This window comes from Aedes albopictus, chromosome 2 (genome assembly GCF_035046485.1).
Source record: "Aedes albopictus strain Foshan chromosome 2, AalbF5, whole genome shotgun sequence".
Taxonomy (NCBI): Eukaryota; Metazoa; Arthropoda; class Insecta; order Diptera; family Culicidae; genus Aedes; species Aedes albopictus.
In genome coordinates, this window is record NC_085137.1 from 390,292,575 (window position 1) to 390,311,911 (window position 19,337).

Sequence of the window (19,337 nt, forward strand, 5' to 3'; positions counted from 1 at the left end):
CCTCCTGCTGGTTGGCATGTACGGTAACTAGTGTGTAAGTAGGAGGTAGTAGACCAATCGTGCGGTCGGTGCCTCCTCCGAGTATGGCGTGTTCTTGTGTTTGTTTCGAGCAATTTAATGCACTTCAGGACGATTTGTGCCACAAAATGGTTATTTATAGGTGCCGGCGGCACGGAATTTCCGAATGATTAAGTGCTGGATTTTTTTTACGTTGCAATAGGGTTTAAAAACTATGGCGATGAATCAGTTTGAAGTTATGGTGCATTCACATTGTCGTCAACAAATCTAAGGTAACAATTGTATTAACATAACTGCCGTCGGACGCATAAATGTCACATGTTACATTTTGACTTTTTTGAGGTTTTTATGTTAAACATCATATTTTGATACGTATTTTTTAAATATTTTATCAACGTTTGAATTATTAGATGTTTCGATAGTTGAATTACGTTGAAGTCAATGAAATGCGACAACAGTCAAAGTTTATTTTGAAACTTCAAATGTGTTTTTCTCATGTTTTTTCATTGTAACATGTGACATTTATGCGTCCGAGGGCAGATAAGTACAAGTAATTATCATTAAATAAATTGCCCTAGATAATACATTTAAATTGGTATATCGTAATCTGGGGGGAAGTTGATCACCTTTCCTCGATTCTTTTGAATAAAATCAGGTACAATACATATGATGCCAAACAAATATTTTTAAAACATGTAATCAGTGAAACTGTTTCAAGTTCCGTAAACGAAATTCTAACAAGAAACTGCTGCATTTTGTAAAAAAAATGCTCAAATGGCCATATTGAAAGACTTTTAACCCGGGATGAAGATGATCAATCAATATCATAACATTCTAAGATTGGAAATTTTTTTTGAACAAACTAAATTTGATGATGCTGAATCTGAATAAGTTGTTAAAATTCTAACAACTGGTGTATTTTGTATGTTAAAAATAAAATAAGTTTAGTAAGTCACAGAATGACCGACATTAAACGCCTAAAAGTAGGCAATTTCTTTAAAAAAAATACTATTTCGCAAAAACATGCTATTTTCAAGTAAAAATTGTATGTTAACTTCAATTTTATCGCAAAGCTATGTTCAATAAGCCTACCATGAATAAAGAAAAGTGTTTTGTGAGTCATCTGATGTACAAAGCGTTAATGGGAGGCGATTTTTTGAAAGATGGTCTTTTCACCGAGTTTTAATACACAGCCAAAAAAGTCGATATTTTTATGTAGAATCTATCACAACTTGCAGAAAAACAATCAAAAATTCTTCAAATATATTCACACAATTGATTTACGTCAAAAGTTCTTCCATTGAAACATAATTGTAGCGTCCTCAGCGGTTGAAAGACATGGATCCCGTAGTGATCCACTTCACCCCGCTGATCAACTACCCCCCAGATTACGGTACCCAATCAAGCATAAATCGTTAGCCATAAGAACGATTGACATAAAAACAATAATCATAAAGTATATTAGGCATAATGGACGTTTCTAATCTAATCTAATCTAACACAAACGCAGTCAGTACGAGAAAGTATCGTGGAAATTAATTGAGTTCGATTATGCCCAATTATTTTTCTTATCAATATTGATGCTTGCAGCATATCAAGAATATGATGTAAACGTGAAAGCGGTCAGCTCAACTGCGTTGTGTTTACCGCAAAGATGATTCTTTGATATGGTTTGATACTTGAACCTCTAATCATCTCTCGAATCTACAAGGAAAGAATGATGCGTGGACATATACCGTACCAAACGCTCAAATTTGTATGGAATGGTATATATGTAGGGCTGAAAAGTATAAATACAATCCAAGTAACATTTTTCAGTCAAATGTATTATATTAGATTAGAACCATCATAAAACCAAAATAAAAAGTATAAAGTATTATGACGGTTGTGAAAACTTCTACAAGACTAATTGATCATCAAAACACATGTCAAAACGTTGCTTGGGTAATGTACTGCTTCCACTTGTACACATAAGTACACTTGTTCTCACTTGCAATTTTTCGCTTCTGTGCTGGCTTTGTTTTCCTACGATACTATTTTGGCAAATATTTCTTGAACGGACGAAATGCCTTTCGCAAACCCTTCACATAATCTAAATGCAACACATTTGACAACGATTGTTTCACTAGAAACATATAACTTTTAACAACAATATTACCAGTCCCCACCGATCTGCAATTGCGCTGAGTTCACATAATTTCCCTCACAGCATTCACAGGATTATAGAATCCTTCTCAGTATTCTGATAGAATCCATCTTACGATTCTGAAAGAATCCTTATAAGGATGCAGAAAAAAATCCGTCTCAGTGATCTAATAGAATCCTTCTCAATACTCCTCAGTATTAAAATTGAATCCTTCTCAGTATTCTGGTTGAATCCTTCTCAGGGTTCTGATAAATTCCTTCTCAGGATTCTGATAGAATCCTCCTCAGGATTCTGATGGAATCCTTTTCAGAATTCTGATAGATTTTGATGGAACTCTTCTCAGGATTCTGATGAATTCCTTCTCAGGATTCTAATAGAACTCTTTTTAAGATTCTGACAGATTCCTTCTCAGGATTCTAATAAATTCCTTTTCAAGATTCTGATAGAATACTCTCAGAATTCTAATTCAAGCCTTTTCTGGATTATAACAGAATACTCCTCAGGATTCTTATGAAATCCTTTTCAGGATTCTGATAGAATCCTTTTCAGGATTCTGATACGATCCGTCTCAGGGTTCTAATAAAATGTTTTTCAAAATACTTATAGAATCCTTTTCAGTATTCTTATAGAATTCATCTTATTTAATCCTTCTCAGGGTTCTGATTAATTCCTTCTCAGAATTCTGATGAAATCTGCCTCACGATTCTGATTGAATACTTCTCAGGATTCTGATAGAATCATTCTCAGAATTCCGATAGAATTCTCCTCAGAATTCTGATAGAATAATTCATCGGATTCTGATGAAATCCTCCTCAGAATTCTGGTTGAATCCTTCTAAGGATTCTGATAGAATCCTTCTCAGAATACTGATAGAACTCTTTTCAGAATTCTGATAGAATCTTCTCGGGAGTCTGATAGAATCCTCCCCTGGATTTTGATAGAATCCTCCTCAGGATTCTGATTAAATTCTCCTCAGGATTCTGATAGAATCCTTCTCAGAATTCTGTTATTTTTTATTCCTTGTCGAGTATCTAAGTCACTCCGACCAGTTGATAGATCTATTGTAATAGAATCGTTCTCAGAATTTTGAAAGAAACCTTCTCAGGATTTTCATAGAATCCTTCTCAGGATTCTGGTTAAATCCTTCTCAAGATTCTTATAGAATATTTCTCAGAATTCTGAAAGAATCCTTCTCAGGATTCTGATAGAATCCTTCTAAGGATTCTGATAGAATCCTTGTCAGGATTCTGATAAAATCCTTCTCAGAATTCTAATAAAACCCTTCTCCGGATTATGATAAAATCTTTCTCAGAATTCTGATAGAATCCTTCTCAAGATTCTGATAGAATCCTTCTCAGGATTTTGATAGAATCCTTCTCAGAATTCTGATAGAATCCCACTCAGGATTCTGATAGAATCCTTCTTAGGATTCTGATTGAATCCTTCTCAGAATACTGATAGAACCCTTCTCAGAATTCTGAGAGAATCTTCTCGGGAGTCTGATAGAATCTTCTCAGGATTCTGGTTAAATCTTTCTCAAGAACCTTCTCAGGATTCTGGTTAAATCTTTCTCAAGATTCTGATAGAATACTTCTCAGAATTCTGAAAGAATCCTTCTTAGGATTCTGATAGAATCGTTCTCAGGATTCTGATAGAATCCTTCACATAATTATGAGAGAATCCTTCTCAGGATTCTGATGGAATCCTTCTTAGGATTCTGATAGAATCCTTCTCAGGATTCTGGTTGAATCCTTCTCAAGATTCTGTTAGAATCCTTCTCAAAATTCTAATAAAACCCTTCTCAGGATTATGATAAAATCTTTCTCAGAATTCTGATAGAATCCTTCTCAAGATTGTGATAGAATCCTTCTCAGGATTTTGATAGAATCCTTCTCAGAATTCTGATAGAATCCCACTCAGAATCCTTCTTAGGATTCTGATTGAATCCTTCTCAGAATACTGAATTCTGAGAATCAGAATACTCAGAATACTGAATTTCAGAATCCTTCTGAATTCTGATAGAATCTTCTCGGGCGTCTGATAGAATCCTCCCCTGGATTTTGATAGAATCCTCCTCAGGATTCTGATAAAACGAAATGGCAAATGAAGGGCAAATTTTATCATTAAAATAGAATGTTTGAATATCAAAATTTGCTGTTAGTTTGGAATAAGAGTTAAAATAAAAAAATAATAACTAGATTTCTTTGGCATAACAACTGATTTTGCCATTATAATAACAAAATTATAGCAAAAAGAATGAAAAATAATAACATATTTTACTATGATGGTAAATTATGTTATTGTTTTGATATTATGGATGACAGTATGTTATTATTATTCTCAAGATTCTAATAGAATCTTTGCCAGGATCCTGATAAAATGCCTAAAAGGATTTTGAAAGAATCCTTCACAGGATTCTGATAGAATCCTTCACAGGATTCTGATAGAATCCTTCACAGAATTCTGATAGAATCCCTCACAGGATTCTGATAGAATCCTTCACAGGATTCTGATAGAATACTTCACAGGATTCTGATAGAATCCTTTGCAGGATTCTGATAAAATCCTTAAAAGGATTCTGATAGAATCCTTAAAAGGATTCTGATAGAATCCTTCACAGGATTCTGATAGAATCCTTCACAGGATTCTGATAGAATCCTTCACAGAATTCTGATAGAATCCCTCACAGGATTCTGATAGAATCCTTCACAGGATTGTGATAGAATCCTTTGCAGGATTCTGATAGAATCCTTTGCAGGATTCTGATAGAATCCTTTGCAGGATTCTGATAAAATCCTTCTCAGGGTTCTGATAGAATCCTTTTCAGGATTCTGATGGAATCCTTCTTGGGATTCTGGTAAAATCTTTCTAAGGAGTCTGATGAAACCCTTCTCATTGTTTTGATAGGATCCTTCACAGGATTCTGCTTGAATCCTCCACAGGATTCTGATAGAATCATCTTCAAAATTCTGATAGAATCCTTCTCAGGATTCTGATGGAATCCTTCTTGGGATTCTGGTAGAATCTTTCTCAGGAGTCTAATAGAATCCTTCTCATTGTTTTGACAGAATCTTCCACAGGATTCTGATTAAATCCTTCACAGGATTCCGATAGAATCATCCTCAGGATTCTGATAGAATTCTTCTCAGGGTTCTGATTGAATCTTTATCAAGAATCTGATGGAATCCTTCTTGGGATTCTGGTAGTATCTTTCTCAGGAGTCAGATAGGATCCTCCTCAGGAGTCTGATAGAATCCTTTTCATTGTTATGGTAGAATCCTCCACAGGACTCTGATTGAATCATCCTCAGGATTCTGATAGAATCATTCTCAGGATTTCGATAGAATCCTTCTCAGGGTTATGATAAAATCCTTTTCAGGATTTTGATAGCATCCTCCACAGGATTCTGATAGAATCATCCTCATGATTCTGATAGAATCCTCATCAAGATTTTGATAGAATCCTTCACAGGATTCTGATAGAATCCTTCTCAGGGTTCTGATAGAGTCCTTTTTAGGATTCTGATGAAATCCTTCTTGACATTCTGGTAGAATCTTTCTCAGGAGTCTGATAGAATCCTACTCATTGTTTTGATAGAATGCTCCACAGGATTCTGATAGAATCCTTCTCATTATTGTGAAAGAGTCTATGTCATGATTCTGATAGCATCATTGTTAGGATTCTGATAGAATCTTACTCAGGATTCTGATAGAATTCTACTCTTTTTCTTCAGAATTCTTGTCAGAATTTCAGTAGAATCCTCCTCAGAATTCTGAGGGATTGCTTGGTAGGTTTCTGATAGAATTATTCTGCCCATAATCGCATAGTTGACGTAAGCGCCACTGTGGTTTTCAACACACTTTTGAAATTTTAACAAAGATTAATGAAAAAATTATGATTTTTTGCTAGTGATTAGATCTTGTGCTCTATTGAATAAAACTAGTCACAATTATGCACATTTGATAATTATTAGCTTGTGAGTGCTGCCATTGTCAATGGTGGTTACGTCAACTATGCGATTATGGGCAGTATTGACAACTAATCTGTCCCGGCAAACGTCGTACTGCCTGCCTACTGTGTTTTTTTACATACAGCACCCTAGAGAAGTCCCCGGCAACTTCATCTGTATGGGAGCCCACCTTTCCAGAGATCGGAGGAATCTCACACTATGGTCCACTGTACGAATTTATGCTGGCCTGCTTACTCTCACGGAAAATTTGACTTTTGAGCGGTGCCGACCCGACTAGAAAGTTCTAACAAAAATATAACATAATTTTAACAAACCATGACATTTATAACTCATTGTGCTATAATCATGTTCAACATCCTTAATGATTTTGAAATACTATAACTCAATCATAACACATTATGTTATAAATGTTGTTTGGCAACTCATTGTAGTATAATTTAGTTTTGATTCTTCAACATTTGGACAACAATGTTACAAAATTGTATCACATTTTGATAGAAACTAGAAATCCTGAAGCTAATATTCATATCACATTCTGTTATAATTTTGATCTGATTTTAACAAAATAGATTATTATCTTGATAAGACCAGTGTGGTTTTAGTTACAATTTTAGTTATTTTAACATCATCCTGCATCTAGTTTATAACACAATAAGTTATTGAAAAATATTATAACATCATAACACAATACGACATAATCTTGATATAATTTTCTAGTCGGGGACACCGCTCAAACGTCAAATTTTGACGTTCTCTCTGGAACTTGGCCTGCCTCTCTTCAACTTAGTGTTCTTTGAGCACTTCCTGAAGGGATGTCTCTGCCTGCCATTGCATGAATTTGTATATTGTGAGGCAAGTACAATAATACGCTATGCACAGAAGTCGAGAAAAATTTTCCGACTGGGACGGGAATCGAACCAGCCGTCTCCTGATTGGCAATCTATAGCCTTAACCACTAGGCTAAATGGAGACCCCAACAAACCATTCGTATACTCTGATGAATGAAGTCCAGAACTAGCAATTTCATCAATTTCAAAAAATTTGAATAACTTAATGTCCACCTCTTTGGTGATTAATTATCCGATCCCTTGACAATTGCCGCGCACGTTTCTCGCAAGTCCTAAACTTTTATAACCCCAGGCAAAATTCTATGGAAATTTTCCTCAATTACATCAAAGTCATCAAGTCAAATTACGTCCAACCACATCGACCAACGAAAATCAACTTTGCGCGATGGATGTTCATCAAGCTCACAATTTACGATACCTTTGATTATGTGGTCCCTTCGAAAACCAGACCGCGCGCCTGGCTGTCTGACGGCTGCTGGCTTGTGGAATTCTTATTTACTGTGAAAGCCCCTCACTCACCTTCAACCACCACGAATGCCATCGCCTCTCTGACTTGTAATCATCTGACTATCATGGTTGTTGTAAGTTTTACTGCGTCATTCGGGTTCATCGATTCCGAGCGGTTCGAGCCTTCTTGGTGCGTGCCTGCCTTCCCGAAAGGAGCAAGATGCTTGGCGCGCGGGTGAATTATGTAACCGAACCCCCACCTTCTCTCGCCATCGTCGGTCGTCGTTCGTTTCGTGCCGCCCAATCGTTTCTCCAGGAATCCGGGAAGAAAGACGGAATTATTCAACATTTTATCGTCCTGATTGGCCTAATTTTTAACAGGTTCTCGAGGAAGCCCGAGGAAGAGGACCACGATGGAATTAGGCCTAATGGTACACCTTGCGGTTGCGTTGAGCTCTGGGAAATGATAAGTTATGCAATGTTTGAAATAAATTTGAATCAATTTGAACGTGTATGCGAGCAGAGCATGGCAGGCAGCCAGTTGCCAGCGCAGCAACCCGAGAGGAGCTTTTTCACGCAAAGATGTTAATTCCCCGTTTAGGTTGGGACCGTTCGTAAACGAACCTCGGCGAGCGAGACTGGCTTGCGTTGTCCAAGTGCGTGTGTCGAGTTAACGATATTTATTCAAATTTAGTCAACGCAGATCGGGCTGATTGCAGTCGACATCGCTCGAAGGGAAAACTCTGTTTACACATGTATAGAACCAACGGTTTCTGCTGGCAGTACGCGACCGCGAGTGATTGATCTCACGATAAGTGTTCAACCTACCACCACCAATAATGCTGCGAATGGCGTATTAGATGGCAGAAACGTGAGTGAATAGGTACCGCGTTGTTTGTTGGCCCCACTGACCTAGTGAGCCAGCAATTATCACTCAAATTATATGGCACGACGGTGACCGACTACGACGGGCGGCAATCGAAGGTAGTTTATCGGGCCCTAATCACCATTTGCCACTGCGCGCAAATGATTAACGGATGTCGTTCCGAGTTGTAGGTAGTGCTTGTCAAGTGTCAACTTCGAGGACGACGAGAAAAATGTGTGAGCTTAAAGCTTTTTTAAACGTGGGATTTGGTCTATAAATAGCAATATTTTGAGGCTTGAAGTTACAGGGCGTTGATTATATTCGCATACAGGTATATTCAGTTATCACTGTCCGTTTATTTTGCCACTATCCGATTTTGTCAACATATTACACTAAAACCCCAATTTACGCTCAAAACGGGGGGAACGCAAATTGGGGAAGCGTAACTTGGGGAGAGCGCTATTTAGAAATTACAGCGTAAATCGGGGGAGCGTTTTTTTTTAGCTTCAGAATTAGTTTGTGAAGATCGAATTTACATATTGTTATATCGTTATATAGTAAAACTCAGTGGTTTGCAATCATTTTTCAATGGTCTCAAGAATTTTGCACGAACCAAAAGTGCTAGGAAAAAGTGAACATGTTTTTTTTTTGGATTGATCATCTCAAGAATTAGTATCTGCACTCTGTAGTATAGATGTGTTGCAAATATCAGAGGTTTTCAATTTATGGTCACGGATCACGCGAATTTATCAAGAACCGAAAGTGTGAGAACGAAATGATATTATTTTCGGGACTTTCAGGAGGTCTCAGGTGGTTTTAGGGGTTCTAAGGATCCCAAGAGGCCTCAGAAACGGTTCAGGGGATATCAGTGTCCTTTCAGGGATTCTCAGGGGTTTCCAAGCGGATTTCAAGGAGGTTTAGAAGTGTTTCAGGAGGTCACAGGGTTATTTCAGGAAGTTTCAGGGGATCTCAGGGGCGTTTCCGTGGATTGAGGGGTTTGAGGGAGATCTCAAGAGGCCTCATGTAAGCACCCATGATGGGGACAAGGGGCTTCTGAATGGTATAAATTTTGTCTAAGTGGCTTATGAACAGACCCATACTAGATTACTATACGCCAAATAGTCCGTTACCTCTGCTTGGGAACCACTAAGCTTTGTAACACTCCTTTATTGTAAGAAGTGATCCTTGAGGACTCTTAGGACTTTCGGTTTTTGAGAAATCAGCATGGCTCGTGACCCCAGATTGGGAACCACTGAGCTTTGCAACGCCACTTTATTGTTATAATTTATTCTTGAAACGCAGAATCTGAAAACCACTGTTACTTTCTCATGGCACTCTAGATTCTTGAAAAATTAGCATGGCCCGTGACCTCAGATTGGAAACCTGAGTTTCACAACACCACTTTATTATGTTCTCCACGGACTTTAGGGTTCTTGCAAAATAAGCATGACCCGTGACTCCAACTTGAGAACCACTGAGCTTTGTAACACCAATTGATTGTATTAAGTGCTCCTAGAGACGCAGAATCTTAAAAACATTCCCAATTTCTCCTCGGATTTCCAGTTTTTGCGGAATCAGCATGGCCCGTAACCTCAGCTTGGGAACTACCGAATTTTGCAACGCCTCTGTACTGTGATAAATGCTTCGCAGAACCAATGTTTTACAGCAGTTTTATTTTGATTTTATGTTTTTGGAAAACGAAAAATTGACTTCTCCTAACACTTGAAAATTAAGTGAAATAGAGCTATCTTTGAGCGTTCGGACTAGAAACTATCAAGTTCACGTAATTAAACTGTACTTTGGGAATTTTCCGAAACAGCTTGAATTGCTCTTCAAATATAGGATCATCCACGTCAAAGTCTGGGTAATCTCTGATTGCATTAGCAGTTGAAGCTTACCCGGGCAGAGTTCAAGTACTGACGATCAAAATGTGATATTGGTTTGTTTGAGATAAGAGGTAAAAGTACTGAAAATAATAGCAAAAAATTGTTCTTGAACCATCTAACCAATAGCAAAATATGATATTTGAAGATCAATCAAATAGGTCACTGCTATTGGTTAGATCTTACCAAGAGCTAAATGTGCTATGATGATGATGTTACAAGAGTAAAATTGAGATATTATTTTCAGTACTTTTACCTTTTATCTCAAACAAACAAATATCACTTTTTGTTCTCCATATCAAAATATGCCATTATTGAGCTTTTTCCCTCTGCTCGGGTAGGCTCCCATTTGATGGCACAATTTTCCCAAATGGAGGAGAACGTGCCTCTGGAGCCGACCTACTGATAGGCTCCCATGCCCCACCAGCAAGATAACTGGATTTAGCAAACTAATCATTATTTGTGGCAACACTTTGAGTGGCATGATGGAACTTTGCCGAGCGCGGCAAGTGCTGTTAGCCCACTAATGTAGTTGTGTGAAGTGGGTGATGAGGTACATAAGTAACATTCCAGCGTGCTTAACCGTTATTGCAACATGTGAGGCATCCGTTTGACTAATGCTTGTAATTGAGCTTGGAATACATAACAAACATTACCGTCGAATTATATAGTTAACTCAGAGGAAAACTTATGAGAAAACTAACAAATTCAACTCAAATATAAGCTGTGTTCCATGCTTGCGAGCCCGGAGAAGAAGAATATAGAAATAAAAAAAAGTTCACGGTTCGTGTATCTTTCCGGATTCAGCTGTATTCGCGTTCCTCTCACCATACTCCACATACCTAGTCCGCTTTAACTCCTGGAGCAGCTCAGTTTGTTGTCGTGATTGTCGTTGATCGGCATCCTCGCCGAATTTCAGCAACAGTTCTTTTGGTATCTCGTTTATCACTTTCAATAAATCTACATTGCCTTTTTCAGCTAAAAAACTTCCTTTCTTGCCTTTTCTTCACTGCGAAAAGTCATGAACATATATAAACAAAACAACGCACGGAAAAAATCTTAAATCGAAAAACTAAACATGCACGGAAAAAATATTCCGAAAATGTGAATGGTTCAAACGTAAGAAAAACAGTACATTATATTGTTACATAAAAATCTGTTGCAAATGTATAGTAGGTACAATATGCTGAGATTTAATCACACCATTACATTACAATACATTTCATTGTAGCTGATATACTGTATGGTGCACGAAAGGTTTTCACCAAACATCCTATGGTTGATTTTAATCCGGGTACCCAGGTTACCACAAAACACTTAAATAGGCCGTGTGGCATACCGTGTTTGAACTGCTTGCTGCCCTACATAAGCAGTTCAAATTCATAGCTTCCTTGAATTAGCATAAGCATGACAAGATTATATCAAACTTTGTTAGATTAAACTTGCTTCATTATAATAAGTTCTGTTATACATTTCAGAACAAGATTGTCATTAGTCTCTTGGCTCGAGTGACCAAAATAACAAAAAAAAAACAACATTCTCGTGACGATACGAAAAAACTAACAAGTTTTGAAAGAATTTTGTTAAAAAAAAGTTTTACTATGAATGTGTTACGGAATTATCTTAGAGACAATTATATTATTATGCATAATAAAACTAAAGCTGTTACGCATCTGTTTAAATAAATACCTCAAATTTTGTTATAATTCTATTATAGGAATAATTATTATTTTGTTATAGATATTCAAAAACAAATCATAACAACAAAATAATATCAGCTTCTGTTATTTCCAACAATTTTGTTATAATCTTGATATATGGTTCTGGTCAGGTAGTCTGTGGCCCTGCCTTACTGTAATCGTTGCTGCATAATTAGTTTCCTTACCTGTAAAAGAAAAGAGAAATGGAGAGAAAAACTGTTAGTTCAAGGCAATATAATTGAGAAAGTAAAGTATATATTAAATGTTTATAAGAAATAAATTATTTATTTATTTTAAATTAGGCCAAACAACCACAAACAATTCACAAATGACGTTTAAGGAATTTCTCCTGCATAAACTCCTCCACTTATTCTTCCAGGTAATCATCTAAGGAATGAGAATTCCTCCAAAGATTCTCTCCCATTGATTGATTGATCTCCTATTCAAATCTCTCCTATTGATTTATTCAAGTATCATCTAATCATCTAAAGAATGAGAATTCCTCCGAATCTTTAAGGAATTCTTAAGAAATTCCTTCAACAAATTCATCAGGAATTCCTCCAAGGATTCTTTCTCGTAAATTTGCAACTATTACATCAAGTTTTTTTTTTTCAGAAATCTCTCCTATTGATTTATTCAAGTATTCCTTAAAGGGTCCTTTTAAATATTTCTCCAAATATTCAATCAAATATTTTTTCCAGAACCACTTCAAAAATTGCTCGCAGAGTACCCTCCTTGACTTCATTGTGCATCTTCGTGCCTGACGACATACAAATACAAAATAGTCATTAGAAAGAAATCTCTTGGTTAATAACTGCGGAATGGCAAAAAACACCAAGCTAAGAGATAGACTTTGTCCCAGTTGGGACGTTATGCAAATTTCTTTAGAAATACCTGCACTTGATTTATTCAGCTATCTTTTCTCAGGGAACTACGGAAACTTCCTCAGGGATTCTTTTTGAAATTATCCCATGAATTTTTCCGGATATTCCCCCCAAAGCGGCAACTTCTTCATGAACTATTTCAGGATCTCTTCCCAGGAATTCGTGAGGAAGTGCTTCATGGATTCCTTCAGGAACTTTAATAAGGACTCCTTTTAAAACTCCTCCAAAAATTCCTTTAGGCAATACTCTATGCATTCATTGGGGATTCCTCCAAGTATTCTTTTTTGGAATATTCTCATGGATTCTTTGAAAATTTCCTCTCAAAATTCATTCGAGGCTTTTGTGTGAGCCAGTAGTAAATAATTGATTAGAGGGCCAATGACTTTTCGGATTCAAATAAATATAAGACACTTTTTGTATGGAAATGGCGTCTTTATATTTATTTAAATCTGAAAAGTCAATGTAAACATTTGCATGGATGATGATTTATGATACTAGCTGAAATTCTTGCTATTTTAAGGTGGCAGCCAACATTCCATTACAATCGAATCGCTAGAAACAGAGATTTTGATCATCAAACATGATTATTTTATTTTGTATGGATATAAGCTCTGTCTTTATACTTATTTCTCGCACTGTATTTATACTAGCGTTGGGCAATTTTGAATCGATGTTCGCAACATCGATGTTTTTGTTTCGGTTAATCGATTTTTTGAATCGATGTTTAAGCCTTACGAAATCGACCGAATCGATTTTTTACATTCGATTTTTCTTTCGAATCAAAAACATTAAATTTTTTTTTTTTTCAGTATGATTCCGAATTAATTCCGAACATTTTTTTTTTTGAGAATCCCTTTCAGGATTCTAGATGATTGATTCCTCATAATGTGGAAGATCCTTTCTTAGGATCCCTCTCAGGATTATGGGGTAATCTCGGGGATTCTAATGGGATGTCTTTCAATACTGCAGGAGAATTTCTCTCAGGATTCTAGGAAAATCCCTCTCAGGATTCTGGAAGAATCCGTCAGGGAGTTCTGGGGATATCCGTCTAAGCATTCTGGGAGCATCCCGAGGAAAAACTTCTCTCAGGATTCTGAGGGAATTCATAACAGGATTCCGGGGGAATTCATCTAGGGAATCTGAGTAAATCCCTCAGGATTCTGGAAGAATTCTTTTAAAGATTCTGAGAGAATTCATGTCAGAAAACTGGAGTAATCTTTCCCAGAATTCCAGGAAAATCCTTAATAGAATTCAAGGAAAATACCTATTGAAAAAGTTTTTCTCTCTTTTCTGGTCCTGAAAGACCTGCTGGTGTGATAATTTTCAGCATTTTGGAGGAATCTCTCACAGAATTTTAGAGGAATCCTCAGAATTATGCACGCAAAACTCGATGTACACAGCGCAACGAGTAACTTTCACGCAGCGACCGAAAAGACAAAAGAATTTTCACGCAGATTTGTGTACCACCGGATCAGCACATTTTTTGTGTTGATCCAGTCGTACACAAATATGAGTGAAAATTCTTTGTCTTTTTGCTCGCTGCGTGAAAGTTACTCGTGCGCTGTGTTGTTTCATTTAAGGGTGTGGAAGAGTCCCTTTAAAAATTCCGGCGGATTTTTTCTCAACAGTTTTATATGGGAATACCCATCAGAATTCTAGGGAATCTCTGGGTTCTAAAGGAATTCATTTCAGGATCTTGGGGTATTCCCTACCAGGGTTCCCAAACAAGGGTGAAATCCCTTTCAGGATCCTAAGAAATTTCTGGATGATCTGGGATGATTCCTCTAAGGATTCTGGAAGACCCTCACTTAGGATCCCATTTAGAATTCTGAGGAAATCTTCTCAGCCTTCTCAGGAACTCCTGTCGGACTTCTTGGAGAATCATACTCAGCATTTTCAGAATTGTGGCGACATTCTTTTCAGAATTCTGGGGGAATATTTCTTAGGATTCTGAGCAAAACCCACACAGGATCACTAGAATCCTTCTCAGGATTCTGCGTAAGATCTTTTTAGGATTCTGGGGGAATATGACTTAGTATTCTGCGGGTACTCTTCCCCAGATTCTCTGAAAATTCGGCTTTCTGGGGTAATCCCCGTCAGGATTCTGGGGAAATGTCTCTCAAGATTCTAGGGAACTTGTCTCATGATTCTGGAGAAATCCTTGGGATTCTGGGGCTTTATTTTTCAAGATTCCAGGGCAGAATTGTTAATTATTGAAAAATCTCTCACTAGATTCTGCGCAGAATTCTCTAGAGAAATTCGGATATCGGAGAATTCCTAGCATAGATTTTGCTATTCCTCTTAGGGTTCAAAGAGAAATCCTTCTCGGCATTCTTCGAGAATCCCACTAGAATTCTGTTTTCTGTGATCTGGAACAGTTGCTCCCAGAAATCCCTTTCGGGATTCTAGGAGAATCCCTCTTAGTAACCAGGGAAAATTCCTGACAAGTATGGGAAAATTCTCTTGAGATTCTGTTGTAATAATTTAAAGTATTCTAGAGGAATCACTTTCAGAGTTCTGGGACAATCCCTTTCAGAAGTTTAGGGAGTCCTTTTAAATATTCTAGGGGAATGTCTTTCAGGAATCTGCGGTAATTTTCTGTTTTATGTGAGAATACCTTTCAGAATTCCAGAGAATCCTTCTCAGGATGCTGAGGATGTCCATTCTAGAAGTTTTTGTAATTCCTTCCAGGGAGAATCCGTATCAGATTTTCGGAAATCTCTCTTAGGTTTCTAGATATAGTTCAAGAATCTGGAATTACCCCTCTTATGATCCCTCTCAAGATGCTGGGGAATCACTCGTAAAATTCTGAGCAATACATTTCGGGATTCTGGCAGAATTATTTTCAGCATTCTAATGGATTCCACCCAGGATATTTTGGGAATTCATCTCAAGATTCTGGGGTCTTTTCTCCCAGAATTCTGTGAGAGTATATCTGAGGTTTCTTTGGCAATCCCACCCAGTATTTTGAGGGAAACTTTCTCAGGATTCTGGAGTAATCCTTCTTAGAGTTCTAAGCTACCCTTTTCAGGATTCAGGTTCATTTCTTTTAAGTTTCTTGGGGAATTATCCTAGGAATCCGAACATTTTTTTTTGTGAGAACCTCTCTCAGTATTCTAGATGAATTTATCTCAAGAATGTGGAAGAACCGCTCTTGGAATTTCTCTCAGGATTCTGGGAGAATTCATCTTTGGATTCTGGGATAATCCTATTCAGGGTTCTGGGATAATCCCTCTTAGGATTCTGGAACATTTTGGGAGAATCCCAAGGGAAGGCCAAGGGAGCTTCTTTTAGGATTCTGAGACAATCTATCACAGAATTCTGCGAGAATTCCTCTCGGGACTCTAAGACAATCCATCTCATAGATATGCGGTAATCTCTCACAGGATTCTAGGAAAATCCTTAATAAAATTCAGAGAGAATTCCTACCAAGATACCAGAAGAGTCTTGCTTTCTTTTCTAGATAATGTCGCTCAGGATTGTGGAGTATTTTCAGCATTCTGAAGAAATCTCTCTCATAATTCTAGAGGAACTCCTTTCAGAATTCTTAAGGAGTCTCTTTAAAGATTCTGGGGGAATTTCTTTCAGCAGTCTGCGGGAGTTTATCCCAGTACTATATGGGAATACTTCTCAGAGTTCTGGGGAATTTCAGGATCTCAGGATTTTTCTTCCGATTCAAAAATATTAATATCATTTTTTTTCAGAATGCACTGTCTCAACGTTATATCCATTTTCGAGTCAGATTCGCGAAGTGTTTGATGTGCAATCTCAAATTTTGATATTGAATTTATTTAGACAAATAAAACATGCCATGAACTTGAACTACATGCAGCAAACGAATCAATTTATAGTTTTGTAATATTTTATAATATTGAATGGATGTGAAAACATCGATTCAAAGCATTCGATTAAATCGGTGAATCGATTCTGCTGATCCGATTGGAATCGATTCACAAAAATCGATGTCTCTGCCAGATTTGCCCAATGCTATCTCTGACTGTTCACAAGACTGTGGAGACGCATGCACATTGGGCAAAATCAAGCCCAAAGGTGGAAAAAATTAATAACTTTCTTAATACAAGACCCTATGTGACCATCGATGGCTTATTCGAAAGCAAATTTTCTCAAGAATTGGTTGGTGGATGATTCATGTACGGGCAACTACTCTGAAGCGAGTTATAGACCCCGTTTTACCCCAGTTTCCCCTAAAATTTGAAAATTTCTGCTATTTTACGGTATTTGTAATGATTTTAATGATTTTTTCGCTGGAATACCAACGCCCCAACTCCATTGAGTAACGTTACATACAAAAAGCCATTAAAATGTTGGAATTTTAGGGTATTGTGGGGTTAATTATGCAATGGTATATTTTCAAGGTAAAAATTCATATTTTATTTTTATTAATGATTTTTTACGTAACAATAACTAAATAAATGATCGAATACACATGGGTTATTTCTGAAGAAACCATTTTTGGCGAGTTTGATCTCAAAATATTGGTAATATTTGAATTTTCACTCATACAAATATGAGTAGTTCTCATCCTAATACCACCGATTCCAAACATTTCCAAACGATGAGCCATTGCTTATATACTCCAAAAATATCCTAAATGTTGTTTGCGCATAGCCACATAGACGGGAGGTGGCGGCAGCATATAGTTTTAGAGCTTAATTTACCCAAGCTCCCTAATAAACTTATTTTTAATTGTTTTTAAATTAAAACAACCTTAACTTGAAATTTCTATGCATGATGTGAGTTAATATTGATGAAGAGCCAATCAGTTATATTTCTGCTTCCTATGAAATTTGGAAATTTAGGGTACAACGAGGTTAAATGAAAAAAAAAACAATCAAGTGATTTGTCAACTTATATGGTCATCCAAGCTTTTGGATTGTTTTTTTTTTTTTTCATTCAACCCCGTTGTAAACTATATACTGCCGCCACCTCCCGTCTATGAGGCTATGCGCAAACAACATTTAGGATATTTTTGGAGTATATAAGCAATGGCTCATCGTTTGGAAATGTTTGGAATCGGTGGTACTAGGATGAGAACTACTCATATTTGTATGAGTGAAAATTCAAATATTACCAATATTTTGAGATCAAACTCGCCAAAAATGGTTTCTTCAGAAATAATTCATGTGTATTCGATCATTTATTCAGTTATTGTCACGTAAAAAATCAATAATAAAAAAAAAACAAATTTTTACCTTGAAAATATACCATTGCCTAATTGACCCCACAATACCCTAAAATTCCAACATTTTAATGACTTTTTGTATGTAACGTTACTCAATGGAGTTGGGGTGATGGTATCCTAGCGAAAAAATCATTAAAATCATTACAAATGCCGTGAAATAGCAGAAATTCTAAAATGTTAGGGAGAATTGGGGTAAAACGGGCTCTATAATTCGCTTCAGAGTAGTTATTTGCCCGTACATGAATCATCCACCAACCAATTCTTGAGAAAATTTGCTTTCGAATAAGCCATCGATGGTCACATAGGGTCTTGTATTAAGAAAGTTATTAATTTTTTCCACCTTTGGGCTTGATTTTGCCCAATGTGGCATGATTCTTAGTAGTCCATTCTTCCAGCTTTACTATGACAATTTCATTTCAAACCGGTTTCTGTCAGCGTAGTTTGGTTTTCTAGACCGGCATAAATGAAAATCATAATGAATCTGATAATTTTAACTTTGAGCTTTCTTTGACGATTTGCGAATATCCAGCAAGTAAACAGTAGTGTATTGAATACTTAAGATTGAAAAAGTTGAAGTAATCAAGCAACAAGCCACCAACCAAATGGTATTTCTATTAAAATGACTGAAATCTCTGAAAATAATACTCCATTGAGAGGTCCGAATCAACTGAAATCATTATTCCGCCATCTCCATCCGACTGACAGAACGAATTATTCCATTGTGAGACAAGGGTCCTTAACGTAAAATCCGCTTTTTTTGGCACCCAAGTTAGAAAGACCATCTTCTTTTGCCAAGGGCATTAAAAATTGAACGTACTGAGAACTTTCATCTTCATTATTATCGGCACAGCACAGCGCGCCACTCGGCATCGTTGTTGTCGTGTCGTCTTCTTTTTGTTCACTGTCGAAACATGCAACGGAAAACTCTGTAAAAAAAAGTCCTATTCATTCTAGTCGGTTGCTCTTGGGAAAGCCAACCACCCTCCTATCGGAGAACACTTCAAGAGCCCCTTCGGGCGCCAGCACCGGTGTAAGTAATTTCATCGACGGCCTCTCTTTCGGGATGATGATGGAAGAAGCATCATCGCCCTGGAAAAAAAAACGCAAAATAAGCACATTACCGCCGTAGTACAGTAAGCTCCTAGGTAAGCTCTATATGAATGAGGAGAGAACCAGGGATTGGCGGCATGCACCGTGCGGTGCGAAAAAAGCATGTGTTTCACACAACCGCAAGTGCTCGTCTCCCGTTTTGCCGAGAGACAAGAGACGTATGAGTGAGAGCTTTCGTAATTGTGCGAGAGACAATCGCAGCACTAGCTCTACGGCGCAGGGAGTAATGCGCGGTGCTTGGGACTGTGCTTGTCTCCAAACAG

At 37.2% G+C, this 19,337-nt stretch overlaps 1 protein-coding gene across 3 annotated transcripts in view; it reads right to left on the reverse strand.

Moving 5' to 3' along the window:
- The window catches only part of LOC109404556 (cGMP-inhibited 3',5'-cyclic phosphodiesterase 3B), a 916,127-nt gene that overhangs the window by 714,645 nt on the left and 182,145 nt on the right, over positions 1-19,337 (reverse strand). The window lies entirely within an intron of this gene.